Below are 12,370 nucleotides of genomic sequence, written 5' to 3'. Positions count from 1 at the left end.
GAATGAGCTGCCCAGGGACGTGGTGGAGTCACCAAGCCTGGAAGTCTTTAAGGGTGGTTTGGATGTGGTTTAAGGTGAATGTTGTAGAGCAGGGTTCTAGGTTGGGCTTGGTGCTCCTGAGAGGCTTTGCCAAGCTGGATATTTCTGTGATTCAATAGGTAAAGAGTGGAGGTCATGAGGATGGGGCTGGACTCCCTCCAGTGGTGCCCAGGGACAAGACAAGGGGCAACAGGCACAAACTGGAACACGACACAGGAGGTTTCACTTGAACATAAGGAAAAGCTTCTTTACTTGGAGGGTTCTGGAGCAGGCTTCCCAGAGAGATTGTGGAGCCTCCTTCTCTGAAGACTTTCCAAACCAGCCTGGCTGCATGAAATCTGATCTAGGTGACCCTGCCTTTAGTAGAGGTTTGGATCCCAGAGGTCTCTAGCAACCATTCTCATTTGTAAGCCTTTCCCTAGACATTGCAAAGGGACTTTACATCAGACCTGGAACATTCTCTGCTGGAAATTTACTGCCCAATATTGCAGCCTAAGTAACTGCCATTTATGACAATGCCCTTGGAACAGCTGTGCAGAGACCCATTTGTTACAAGCCTCTCAACACCCAGAGCCTGGGCTCTGACAAAGATGATAAGTTGACTTTCTTCTTCCCACTGCAAAATGACCCTCCAGGCAGGACAGGCAGTACCTGCAGCAAGTTTTGCTGGAGTTCAACTGGTCCCCCAGTCCCTCTGCCTTTGATTTGCTTCTACCTGGCTGCTCAGTGGCACATTAAAGCCAATTTAATATGTCCTTCTCACGCTCAGAGCAAGGGCCAGAGAAACACCTTGGGTCTTGGCAGTGCCTGCTCACAGCTTAGGAAATGAACACACACACCTCTGAGCCCAGATGAGAGCCAAGGGCTGGGAGCAGCTCTGCCATGAGGACAGGCTGAGGGAGCTGGAGCTGTTCAGCCTGGGGAAGAGAAGACTCCAGAGGGACCTTAAAGCTGCCTGATGATAGCTGAAGGGACAGGAAGGATGCAGAGGGACTTGTCATAAGGGTGTCTAAAGACAGGACAAGGGGGAATGGTTTGAAGCTGAGGGAGAATAAGGTTAGATTGGACTTTAGGAAGGTGTTTTCAGTATGAGGGTGGTGAGACTCCTCCCTGAGGTTGTTCAGTGCCAGGTTGAATGAGGCCTTGAGCAGCTGAGTCTAGTTGAGAGGCAACCCTGCCCATGGCTGGGAGATGGGAGCAGATGATCACAGAAATCACAGAATTGCAGGAATATCCAGGTTGGCAAAGCCCTCAGGAGCACCAAGCCCAACCTAGAACCCTGCTCTACAACATTCACCTTAAACCACATCCAAACCACCCTTAAACACAGCCAGGCTGGATGACTCTACCACCTCCCTGGGCAGCTCATTCCAGTCCCTGAACACTCTCTCTATGAAAAGCATTTTCCTAATATCCAATCTAACCCTCCCCAGGCTCAGCTTGAGGCCATTCCCCCTTGTTCTGTCTCCATTGACCTGTGAGCAGAGCCCAGCAGCAGCCTCTGCACAATGTCCCTTCAGGTATCTGTAGACAGCAATGAGGTCTGCCCTCAGCCTCCTCTGTTTCACACTAATCATCCCCAGCTCCCTCAGTGGCTCACATTTCCCATGTGTTGGTTCCCATTCAAACAAATCACAGAATCATAGAATCCAGCAGGTTGGAAGAGAGCTCCAAGCTCAGCCAGCCCAACCTAGCACCCAGCCCCAACCAACCAACCAGACCATGGCACTAAGTGCCCCAGCCAGGCTTGGCTTCAACACCTCCAGCCACACAGACTCCACCACCTCCCTGGGCAGCCCATTCCAATGCCAATCACTCTCTCTGACAACAACTTCCTACTAACAGCCAGCCTAGACCTGCCCTGGCACAGCTTGAGGCTGTGTCCCCTTGCTCTGCTGCTGGGTGCCTGGCAGCAGAGACCAGTGCCAATGTGAGTGCTGTGCTCGAGAGCTGCCTGCAAGGGGATTGGTTTATCTTGTTCAGGAGAAGGCAGCAACCAAATCTGGAAGCAGAGAAAGTCTCTTCAGAGCTGATGGTTTAATTAGCTGCTGCAATATCAAACCTGAATGACTTCTGACACACAATTACCTTGTGTTGCCTAGGCTTGAAAACCCACCTAGCCTGCCTTTATTGTCACTTCACTCTGTCTTCACTTGATACACCCAAAACCATAGAATCAGGCAGGGTTGGAAGGGAGCACAAGGAGCAGCCAGTTCCAAGCCCCCTGCCATGCCCAGGGACACCCTACCCTAGAGCAGGCTGCACACAGCCTCAGCCAGCCTGGCCTCAAACACCTCCAGCCATGGGGCCTCAACCACCTCCCTGGGCAACCCAGTCCAGCCTCTCACCACTCTCATCACCAACAACTTCCTCCTCACCTCCAGCCTCACTCTCCCCACCTCCAGCCTTGCTCCATTCCCCCCACTCCTGGCATTCTCTCACAGTCTCAAAAGTCCCTCCCCAGCTTTTTTGTAGCCCCCTTCAGATCCTGGCAGGCCACAAGAAGGTCACCTGGGAGCCTCCTCTGCTCCAGCCTGCACAGCCCCAACTCTTTCAGTCTGTGCTCACAGCAGAGCTGCTGCAGCCCTCTGAGCATCCTCCTGGCCCTGCTCTGGACACACTCCAGCACATGCACATCCATCCCATGGCCATGTTTGGGTGGCCATTACCTTTCTCCTGCTCCTTGGAACAAATGACTATTTCCCAACATAGCAGGATACCTCTAAGCTGAACACCCAGCTGCATGCACAGGCTGCCACTGCCTCTCACAGCTGGTATTAAAATTCAAATGTGCTCCTTTCCAACTCTGAACAAGTCCAGCTTAAGCCTGGGAGGAAATAATTTATGCTTGGCCATCCATCTCTGTCTCTGGGAAGCAGAGCAACACCTGAAGTTGGGGAACAGCCTCCTCCAGCACTGCAGAGCAAAAAGATGCCAAAGACAGCTACCCCTTATCTATGTGACTTCAGCTGCTGGCAACCTAGGAAAGATGCTACCAGAAGCCTCTGGCAGATGTTTGAGCCTCTTCTTGCTGATGCCTCTCCTCACACACAGCCTGGCTGCCCTTCCTTCACCAGCCAGCATTGCTCCCCTCCTGCTCCTTACACCCACTGAGCAAGCAAAATCCTTCTCTGGTGCCATCTTCTCCCAGGCTCCATCTTTGACTCATTTCTAATTCATTCCCTTTCTCTCATGCCAGCCTCACGCTGCCTATTTCAGTTCTGTCTCCAGTTCCTTCATTTCTTCTCCACTGCCTTTTATGCACAGCTTGAGACATTCCCTAGCTGCCTTCCAGCTGTCACTCAAAGCCTCCTTTGCCACTCAGGAGCACTTCTCAAGACCAAAATACATTAAGGATGATAAAGAATGATTAAGCCCAGACAGACCTTCCCTCTCTCTCTGCTTCCATCAATTTGGGGGGGGGGGGGAAAATCAGGATGAGAGGTGCTATCCATTAGCAAGGTGGCAGTCAAGTCTGCAGCCACACTACTCTAAGTACCCACTCCCAGGGTCCTCATGGAGAGGAGGAGTAAGCTTACTAAGAAGCTAACTAAGTGACTAGCCTCAGTGAGTCACTGTGGAGCCTGATGGTCTTTCTGGGCTCTAGGAGATTGTGTTTCACACAGGCACAAAGCTGAGGGTCCCCAGGATACACAAGGTAGGCAGGTGGCATCTGTTGTAACCACAGAGCCAGCTTCATTCAAATACACCTGGCTAAATATCACAGACTGTCAGGGGCTGGAAGGGACCTCCAAAGCTCAGCCAGTCCAAACCCTCTGCCAGAGAAGAATCTCCTAGGGCAGATCACACAGGAGCACATCCAGGGGGATCTTCAATACCAAAGAATCACAGAGCCAACCAGGTTGGAAGAGAGCTCCAAGCTCAGCCAGCCCAACCTAGCACCCAGCCCCAGCCAACCAACCAGACCATGGCACTAAGTGCCCCAGCCAGGCTTGGCTGCAACACCTCCAGGCACAGCAACTCCACCACCTCCCTGGGCAGCCCATTCCAATGCCAGTCACTCTCTCTGACAGGAACTTCCTAACAACATCCAGCCTAGACCTGCCCTGGCACAGCTTGAAGCTGTGTCCCCTTGTTCTGTTGCTGGGTGCCTGGCAGCAGAGCCCAACCCCACCTGGCTACAGCCTCCCTGCAGGCAGCTGCAGGCAGCAATGAGCTCTGCCCTGAGCCTCCTCTGCTGCAGGCTGCACACCCCCAGCTCCCTCAGCCTCTCCTCACAGGGTTTGTGTTCCAGGCCTTTCATCCCACTGTTTTAGTGACTTCTGTGAGGAAGAACTTCAGTGGAGCCTCAGCCTCTCCCAGGCCTGAAAATCTCCAGAGAGGGAGACTCCACAACCCCCCCGGGCAGCCTGTTTGTGTGCTCTGTCACCCTCACAGCAAAAAAACATCTTCCTCATTTCTACACAGACCTTCCTCTGCCTCAGCTTCCACCCATTGCCCCTTGCCCTTCTCACTGAGGAGATAATCTTCCACCTAGAGTGAATCCAGTAACAATCCAGCCTCAGATGCAGGCATAAGCTGAACCTGCCCCTGGGTGCAGAAAGAGCTCCGTCTCCCACCCCCAGAAAGGGACACCAGATGCCTTTGACATCATCTAAATTACCTCTGGTTTTGAAAGTTACTCCTTCCCTTTTGCTGCCAACTCCCAAAGTCTGATTTGCCAAGATAATCTAGCTGGTGTGGATGAAGATTGCCAAACCTGAGCTATCAGTCTCTTAGCAACTGGAGTACTCTTGGTGTCGAAACCCAGCACGGTGGAACTGCCTCCAGCCCTTCCTGCACCTCAGCAGGGAATTGCCTTTAAAGGCACAGCACTGGAGAGATGGTTCTGGGGTTCCTAGGTGTGTACAGGACAGACAGACACACACCTGTCCTGTGTTCTCTCTCCACACACAGAGGGCAGGTAGGCACGTCAGGGAAATGCATGGCATGTCTGATTTGTGCAAGGAAGGAGGTAAGAGATGAGAAACTGAATGTAACAGAAGGAGCAGCAGGAAGGGAGAAGAGAGGGAGAATCATAGAATCAGACAATCAGGCAGGGCTGGAAGGGAGCACAAGGAGCAGCCAGTGCCAAGCCCCCTGCCATGCCCAGGGACACCCTACCCTAGAGCAGGCTGCACACAGCCTCAGCCAGCCTGGCCTCAAACACCTCCAGCCATGGGGCCTCAACCACCTCCCTGGGCAACCCAGTCCAGCCTCTCACCACTCTCATCACCAACAACTTCCTCCTCACCTCCAGCCTCACTCTCCCCACCTCCAGCTTTACTCCATTCCCCCCACTCCTGCCACTCCCTCACAGCTTCAAAAATCCCTCCCCAGCTTTTTGGAGCCCACTTCAGATGCTGGAAGGCCACAAGAAGGTCACCTGGGAGCCTCCTCTGCTCCAGCCTGCACAGCCCAAACTCTTTCAGTCTGTGCTCACAGCAGAGCTGCTGCAGCCCTCTGAGCATCCTCCTGGCCCTGCTCTGGACACTCTCCAGCATCTCCACAGCCCTCTTGTCCCAGGGGCTCCAGAGCTGGATGCAGTACTCTAGGTGGGGTCTCAGCAGAGCACAGCAGAGGGGGAGAATCCCCTCCCTGGCCCTGCTGGCCACACTGCTGCTGCTGCAGCCCAGGCTCTGCTTGGCTTTCTGGGCTGCAAGTGCACACTGATCTCAAAGGTCTTTTCCAACCTGGTTAACTCTGTGATTCTGTGAACCCCCCTGCCAGAGCAGGACCATAGAATCTAGCACAGGTTGCATGGGAGCACATCCAGACAGGGCTTGAAAGTCTCCAGAGAAGGAGACTCCACAACCTCCCTGAGCAGCAACATCACCCTCACATGAAAGAGTTTTCTCCTCTTGTTTAGACAGGACCTCCTGGGTTCCAGCTTGTGTGCAGTGCCCCTCAGCCTATCACAGGGCACCACTGAGGAGAGGCTGTTGCACAAGTGCATGAAACCATATTGAATGTGGAATGGATCACACACAACAGCTTCTTTCTCTGGGCCTCCTGTCCCTGTGGAGCTCATATGCTGCCCACCCACCACTTCTGGCCATTTGCTTTCACCACCAACAAGAAAACTTCAGAACACAGAACAGGAGCATGTCTCTTGACACAGTCCTTTGATAAGGCAGTCTAAAATTGGCTTATTTCCCTGCAGGGTTCTGATCCCATCTGAAAATCAAGTCAGACCTCCCTCTGCTCCCCTTTAAGTTAGCTTGATGTGACTTCAATCCCCATCCTCCCTGACCAGTGTAAGCAGGTCTAGAACCATGGGGTCTACATGTGTCAGATCCAGGAGACAGGACCAGTTTGGGGTTTAGGCACTGGGAACATTCCTCTGCCATGAGCAGCTCCTTCAGAGGGCTCCTGAGATGAGGACCCCAGTGGCTGCATCCCAAAACTTCACCCACCAGGCTGTGCAGTGGATCAGACTCCCCTTGGTGGCTGGTGGTGGCCAGCAAAGAGTGAGAACAAGGAGCATATTTTCTTGCCCTGAAACACTTCGAATGGACCAAAAGGAGAGGAGCAGCTTTCTTGTCTTTGCTGTGCTCCCTCCTGCTGCCTTGCAGCCACATCTCACATGGCAGCCCCATCCCACAGCAGCTCTGCCCAAGAGTACACCCCAGGCACTCCCAGGTGCTGACTATTACAGATCAATCAGACCAGCAGCTTATTCCTCACCAAGCACCACAGCTGCCTCGGGAGGGGATGGAATCAGAAGCTCAGAAGCAGCCACAGGTGGGTGTCTGCTGCTCCACCACCTTGCAGAGGCAGATCCTTGAATCTTTTACAAACATACTGGGACTTGTTTCCTTTTCCCCTGACATATAAAAGGAAATCAATTCAGCCTCTACTCTCACCTCAGCTCCTTCAAGCATTGCTGACCTTATTTATAGAATCAACCAGGTTGGAAGAGAGCTCCAAGCTCAGCCAGTCCAACCTAGCACCCAGCCCTGGCCAACCAAACTAGACCATGGCACTAAACTTATGTGCACTTGCAGCCCAAAGGACATCCTGGGCTGCATCAAAAGAAGCATGGCCAACAGGTGGAGAGAGGTGATTGTGCCCCTCAGCTCTGCTGAGATCTCACCTGCAGTGCTGTGTCCAGCTCTGGAGTCCTCAACACAAGAAGGACATGGACCTGATGGAGAGGGTGCAGTGGAGGGCACAGAAAAGGGCTGGAGCACCTCTGCTATGAGGACAGGCTGAGGGAGCCTGGAGAAGAGAAAGCTCTGGAGAGACTTGCTTGTGGCCTTCCAGTACCTGAAGGGGGCTGGAACATCTGCATCCAGCAGCTACCCAGGGCTCTTCCAGAGGTGTACAACTACAGTCCCTAAGGAGAAGACAGCTCAAGGACTCTATTCCAACACCTGCACAGCTTCACTGAGAGGTTTGCTATGAAAACACCTTAGGAGAGACAGAGAGGACCAGGGAAGCATCTTGCTAAGCAAGCAGTGACAAGGGAGCAGTGTTTCTAACCACAGAATGCCAGACTGGTTTGGGTGGGAAGGGATCTGTAAAGAAAGCTGAGTAGGGACTGTATACAAAGGCCTGCAGCACCAGGACAAGGGGCAATGGTTTGAAACTAGAGCAGGACAGATTTAGATTGGAAGTTAGGAAGAAGTTTTTACTCTGAGGGTGGTGAAACACTGAAACAGGTTGCCCAGGGAGGTGGTGGAGGCCCCATCCCTGCACACTATCAAGGTCAGCCTTGATGGAGCTTTTAACATCCTCATTAAGGACACCCCTGTTGACTGCAGGAGGGTTGGACTAGATGACCTTTCAGCACTGAAAGGCCACCAAAAGGTCTCCCTGGAGCCTTCACAGAATCAGAGGATGTTAGGGGTTGGAAGGACCCAAGGAGATCATCCAGTCCAACCCCCCTTGCCAGAGCAGGACAATACAATCTAACACAGATCACAGAGGAACACATCCAGACAGGCCTTGAAAGACTCCAAAACCTCTTTTCTCTTCCTCCTTCTCTTCTCCACCCCAAACTCTCCCAGCCTGGCCTCACAGCAGAGCCCTTCCAGCACTGCCAGCACTGCTGTGACCTCCTCTGGCCCTGCTTCAGCAGGTCCCTGTCTGTGCTGAGCACTGCAGAGCTGCCCCAGCACTGCAGGGGGGGGGTCCTCAGCAGAGCACAGCAAAGTGGCAGAATCCCCTCCCTGCCCCTGCTGCTGGGAATCAGCCCAGGACAAGCTGGGGCTGAGCTGGCAGCACTCAGTGCCAGTTCATGTCCAGCTTTGCACTCACCAGTCCCCCCAAGTCCTTCTCCACACGGCTGCTCTCCTGCTCTTCCTCCTCCAGTCTGTGCTGGCAGTGAGAACTACCCCAACCCAGGTGCAGGTCCTTAGTGACCCTGATGAGACTCATGTGAGCACAATTCTCCCCCGAGTGACCCTTCTAACCTGCTGCCTCCTAAGATTGCCACAGCACTGGTCCCACAGCAGCCCTCCTGCAACTCCAAGACATCCCCTGGGGTTGGGTTTGGCATGAGGAAGATTGCTCTGCACTCAAGGGCAGAGGGAAGAGCCAGTGAGGTCCACTGAGATTTACAAGACAGAGCAGCTTCCCCATTTCCAACTGGCTGTGCTATTCACCCTGGCTTTACTTACTGGCACATGACAAACGACTGTGAAATGATCTAGAGCTGCCTGTGCGGCACTCGATTTCAGATGCACTCCAAGTAATCAATCTGACAGCAGGCTTTGAGGGCTGCCACGTGCATCCTTCATTTGCTGCCTCAGCTTGCTGAGTGGGTGGCAACTTGCTGCTCAGGCACACAGTGTGGCTAAAGTTTTAATGAAGGAGGGGCTGGTGTGGCTGCAGCTCTCGGGTGGCTGCTGGTGCACTGCCTGCCTCGCTTTTCATGCTGCAGCACAGAGAATCAGAGCTGGTTTGGATGGAAAAGACCTTTTAAGGTCTGGTGAGACCCCACCTGGAGTGCTGTGTCCAGTTCTGGAGCCCCTGGGATAAGAGGGATGTGGAGATGCTGGAGTGTGTCCAGAGCAGGGCCAGGAGGATGCTGAGAGGGCTGCAGCAGCTCTGCTGTGAGCACAGACTGAAAGAGTTGGGGCTGTGCAGGCTGGAGCAGAGGAGGCTCCCAGGTGACCTTCTTGTGGCCTGCCAGCATCTGAAGAGGGCTACAAAATAGCTGGGGAGGGACTTTTGAGGCTGTGAAGGAGTGGCAGGAGTGGGGGGAATGGAGCAAAGGTGGAGGTGGGGAGAGTGAGGCTGGAGGTGAGGAGGAAGTTGTTGAGCAGGAGAGTGGTGAGAGGCTGGACTGGGTTGCCCAGGGAGGTGGTTGAGGCCTCATGGCTGGAGGTGTTTGAGGCCAGGCTGGCTGAGGCTGTGTGCAGCCTGCTCTAGGGTAGGGTGTCCCTGGGCATGGCAGGGGGCTTGGCACTGGCTGCTCCTTGTGCTCCCTTCCAGCCCTGACTGCTCCTATGATCATGGAATCCTGCCGTCAATCCAACACCCCCATGCCCACTAAACTGTGTCCCCGAGTGCCATGCCCAGCTGTTCTGTGAACATCTTCAGGGACAGTGACTCCACTGCTTCCCTGGGCAGCCTGCTCCAATGCCTGACCACTCTTGCAGGGAAAAAACAGTTCTGAATATCCAACCCATACCTCTCCTGGTGCAACTTGGGGATGTTTCTGTCACTTGCTAGCAGGGAGAAGATATCAACCTCCACCTCACTCCAACCTCCTCTCAGAGAGCTGTAGAGAGCAACAAGGTCTCCCCTCAGCCTCTTCTCCAGACTAAACAACTCCAGCTCACAGAACTTTAAAGGTTGGAAGTGACCTTCAGAGATCATCCAGGCCAGCTCCCCTACCCAAGCAGCATCACCCAGGGTAGTTAGCACAGGGATGCATCCAGGTGGGTTTGGAAAGTCCCCAGAGTAGGAGACTCCACAACCTCTCTAGGCAGCCTGCTCCAGGGCTCTGGCACCCTCACTGGAAAGAAATTTCTCCTCATGTGGAGCTGAAACCTCCTCTGTTCCTGTCTGTAGCTGTTACTCCTTGTCTTATTGCTGCTGACCACTGAAAAGAGCTTGGCCCCCTCCTCTTGACACCACCCCACAGACATTTATAGACACTGCTCACATCCCCTCTCAGTCTTCTCCAAACTAAACTGTTCCTTCATCTGCTCCCCACCAGACCCCTCACCAATTTTCCTGCCTTTCTCTGACTCTGCTTCAGCCTCTCAATGTCCTTCTAGGAGTGAGTGGCCCAAAACTGAACCCAATCCTCACCAATGCTGAGCACAGGAAGACAATCATCTCCCCAGCCCTGCTGGCCACACTATTGCTGATCTATTGCAGGCTGCTGCTGGCTTTCTTGGCCACCTGGGCATCTGCTGGCTCCTATTCAGCTGACTGTCAACCAGCCACAGCAAAGAGACAAAAGAAAAACCTTGCAAAGAGAGGCCTGCATTCATTAGCACCTATTAACTAATTGCCTGCAAGCAGAGGGAGCTAGGCAGGATGTGCAGAGTGGCATCAGCAGGTTCCATTTATCACCAGAACGTCCACGTACAGCTGCAATATGCACCCAGTGCCTGCCTCTGAAACTCATCATCCAGCTAGACTGCAAAGTGGAACTGGTCCCAGATTAAAATTGCAGTGAATTTCCCTTGGCAATATTGAAATTGTTTGATAAAATTACTCTGGAAGTATTTCTTGCAAATATTAATCTATTTAGATTCATAAAAAAAAAAAAAACCATAATAAAGAACAGAGAGGAGGAGGAGGAGGGGGGGGAAGCCAAGCAGCACCTCACAGCTCTTGGCAGCTTTGCCATTAAATGCATAATTAAATTCAAAGTAAACCTAGGTCCTAGTCTAGATTCTCAGCACGAAGAGGCCAACTGCAGGAAGAAAAAGGCTCCAGCATCAATCCCTTTCCCAGTGCAACCAGCACTCAACTTCTAAACAGAGCAAGGGTCCAGGCTCAGAACCATTTGCCCCTGAAGAGCTGCCCAGGGCTCTTCCAGAGGTGTCCCTGAGGAGGAGGAGACAGCTCAAGGGCTCTGGAGAGACTTACTTGTGGCCTTCCAGTACCTGAATGGGGCTGGAATGTCTGCATCTAACACCTACACAGCTTCACTCAGAAGTTTGCTAGGAAAACACCTCAGGAGAGACAGAGAGAGGCCCAGGGAAGCATCTTGCTAAGCAAGCAGTGACAAGGGAGCAATGTTTCTAATCACAGGATCCCAGACTGGCTTGGGTGGCAAGAGATTTTAGAGGTCATCCAGCCCAACCCCTTGCAGTCAGCAGGGACATCTGCAGCTAGAGCAGGTTGCTCACAGCCCCACACGACCTGACCTGCAATGGTGCCAGCAACAGAGCTTCTACCACCTCTCTGGGCAACCTGAGCTAGGGTCTCCCCACTCTGTGTCAGACATTTCTTCCTCCTCTCCAACACAAATCTCCCTCTGTTAGCTCCAAACCATCACTCCTTGTCCTGTCACAACAGACCCAGCTCGGAAGCCTGTCCCCAGCCTCCTGATCTCCCCATTCAGCACTGAAAGGTCACCAGAAGGTCGCCCTGGAGCCTTCTCTTCTCCAGACTAAACACCCCAAACTCCCCCAGCCTGGCCCCACAGCAGAGCCCTTCCAGCCCTGCCAGCACTGCTGCGACCTCCTCTAGCCCTGCTCCAGCAGGCTCCTGTCCGTGCTGAGCACTGCAGAGCTGCCCCAGCACTGCAGGAGGGGGGGGGGAGTCGCAGCAGAGCACAGCAAAGTGGCCCAATCCCCTCCCTGCCCCTGCTGCCCACGCTGCTGGGGGTCAGCCCAGCCTGGGCAGCACTCCGTGCCAGTTCATGTCCAGCTTTGCACTCACCAGTCTCCCCAAGTCCTTCTCCACACGGCTGCTCTCCTGCTCTTCCTCCTCCAGTCTGTGCTGGCAGTGAGAACTACCCCAACCCAGGTGCAGGTCCTTATGGACCCTGATGAGACTCATGTGAGCACAATTCTCATCATGTCCACGTGCCTCTGGCATGTCAACCATGCCCCACCCTTAAACCTTCTGAGGACTCCCTCAATCCTGCTATGCCCTCAGTGAAGACATTAAGCAGCACTGGCCCCACTGCAGACCCCTGAAGCACAGCAGGAGGGACCCCCGAGGGACATCTTCTAAATCAGCTCAGAGGAGATGAAGTTTTGAGAAGCTGGGAGGGATTTTCTGTTACATCCCCAGCCCACCCTCAGAACAGAAGCCACACTGCTGGGTTGTGTCCCAAGCTGTGCTGCAGCTTCTTCTCACAAAGAAGATTCTCTCCAGCTAAGCCTGCTGGGCTAGACAAAACCTTCCTGATATC

The 12,370-nt window shown here is 53.5% G+C and overlaps 1 protein-coding gene across 3 annotated transcripts in view; it reads right to left on the bottom strand.

Moving 5' to 3' along the window:
• The window catches only part of CALN1 (calneuron 1), a 174,422-nt gene that overhangs the window by 100,321 nt on the left and 61,731 nt on the right, over positions 1–12,370 (bottom strand). Inside the window, exon 1 of one of the 3 annotated variants that reach the window (XM_064166631.1) lies at positions 11,893–11,942. The exons of the other annotated variants lie outside the window; for them this stretch is intronic. The gene's annotated coding sequence lies outside the window, so the exon portion shown is untranslated. Of the gene's footprint in view, positions 1–11,892; positions 11,943–12,370 lie in introns of those variants that run through there. 3 annotated transcript variants of the gene reach the window in all.

Source organism: Pogoniulus pusillus, chromosome 27 (genome assembly GCF_015220805.1).
Source record: "Pogoniulus pusillus isolate bPogPus1 chromosome 27, bPogPus1.pri, whole genome shotgun sequence".
NCBI classification, from domain to species: Eukaryota; Metazoa; Chordata; class Aves; order Piciformes; family Lybiidae; genus Pogoniulus; species Pogoniulus pusillus.
This window is presented reverse-complemented; position numbering and strand designations above follow the sequence as displayed.